This window comes from Loxodonta africana, chromosome 1, assembly GCF_030014295.1.
Source record: "Loxodonta africana isolate mLoxAfr1 chromosome 1, mLoxAfr1.hap2, whole genome shotgun sequence".
Taxonomy (NCBI): domain Eukaryota; kingdom Metazoa; phylum Chordata; class Mammalia; order Proboscidea; family Elephantidae; genus Loxodonta; species Loxodonta africana.
The window spans coordinates 85,872,702-85,874,834 of NC_087342.1; positions in this window are offsets into that span (position 1 = coordinate 85,872,702).

A 2,133-nucleotide genomic window follows, 5' to 3' on the forward strand; every position below is an offset into this window, starting at 1 on the left:
ATAAATAGAACAAAAGCAAAATAATCTAAGATACCTCCACAAACCAGAACACCAACTAATGATTTCTGAAAGTAGTAAGGGTAAACGGGGCCTTAAGACAGAGTACACCCATCACTGCTGGACTCAAAAATAACAGAAAAAGCCCATTTCTCCTAAACAAATGGCTAGGTCTGCAGTATAAAGCAATATATTATACTTAATATGATATATATTAATATATATTACACATATTAATATACTCATTGTAATTATATTAGAATAATATATTACTATATCATGCATATTAACACATTGATTACAATTATAGTAGTTGATTGTGTATTAATTAATATATAATATTAATATATTGTCTCCTGTTATAGCAACCTGAATCATGAATGAAGGCTGGGAATATAAATCTTCTTGGATCTCTGTGTGGCATCTAGGAAAAGCAGAACTAGGAATCACAGAGGTAAAGTGCTTGTTGAAAAAGTGGAGAGTACAGAGACTTGATTATAGCAGGCCTAGAGCAGAAAAGCTGAGTTGATTGAAGAAAACTGAAGGCCAAAACAGCTGTCTCATACACATTTAAGCTGGGTCATAAACAATATTTTTACTGGCCTGGAACAAAGACTTGCCTCTTTCCAATGTGAATCTCCTACAAAAAGTTAATCTAGGAAAACAAAAACTAAATTGATTTATAATGAATAATCAGGAGAGAACCAGGCTTTAATAATGATTTAAAAAGTCTGTAATTGGGAATGTACAAAATTCTAAAAGAAGGAACCAAGAAAGTAATAGGAAAATAGATGGCAGATGAGAATACTTACTACAAAATTGTTGCCATGCAGGAGTTAAGGATTATGACTAAACATAATGTCATTACTTTTAAAAAAGGAAGCCTTAAAAATATTACTGACTGTATGAAACTAGAACATTATAAAGCCATAAATACAAAAAGTCAGAAAATATATGGTAAAATAGCAATTGGGAATAAAGCATGAGCTGGTATAACTCAGCCCAGAAACAGAAGGAAAAATTAAGAACAGAAGAAATAAAAATAAAAATTATAGTCACAGAAGGGAGAATAGACAGGTGAAATCATGGAAGGAATAAAGAAGTAAGGATTGTTAAAACTGAGAAAAAGAAACAACCAAGGAAGTATAGAATCAAAAAATAGTAAAAGGTACAATGTGCCCCACAAGATATGAACAAAGGTATGGATCAACACTGAAAAATGCTTACTTTGTTTCAGGTTAGAAAAAAATTAACACAGAGTGGGAAAAGATCTATTAAAATTACTGGACTTTAAAGATAAAAAAAAATCAATCGGTCAATTGAACAAAATGACCTTATTTAAACGTAAAAGTCAAGCCGGTTCCAGACTTCTCTGCAACAACATTCATGAGTACTTAAATGAAGATACATGAGCTAATAATTTTATTCCCCAAAGTACTCTCATTTAAACTCAAAGACAATAGCAGCATCAACAACACAGCATAAATAATAAGAAAATCAGCAAGATATTGGATGTAAAATTGATCTACAGAAATCCATGGGCTTCATATACACATGAAAGATAATGGAAGATAAGACATTAAAAATAGCAAAACAAGTAAATAAAACACTCCAAATCTGGCAAAAACTTTACAGGAAATATGCAAAACATAAACAATGAAACTTTTATTTAACCTGTTGAAGCAAACAAAAAGAGATTTGAAGAAATGAAAAATTACATTGTGTTCTTGAACAGGAGGATTCAATACCATAAAGCTATCAGTTCCCCTTATTTATGCACTCAAGTAGTTTTGGAGCTTATTCTAACCTGCTAATATTTTGATAAGGGTTTCTGCATCTACAGTCATGAAAGATTTTCTTAATATGTCATTGTGATGTTTTTATATCAGCGGTCTTCTGGTCTCAAAATGAGTTGGGAAGTATTTCTTCTTTTTCTGTATTTTGAAATAACTTATTTGAGATTGGTATTATTTCCTTTTAAAATGTGTAATTATATTTACAGATGAAGTGTTGGAGAAGAATATTGACTATACCATGCACTGCCAGAAGAACAAACAAGTCAGATTTGGAAGAAGTGCAGCCAGAATTATGCTTGGAAGCAAGGATGGTGAGATTTCATCTTGCTTAAGTTTGAAC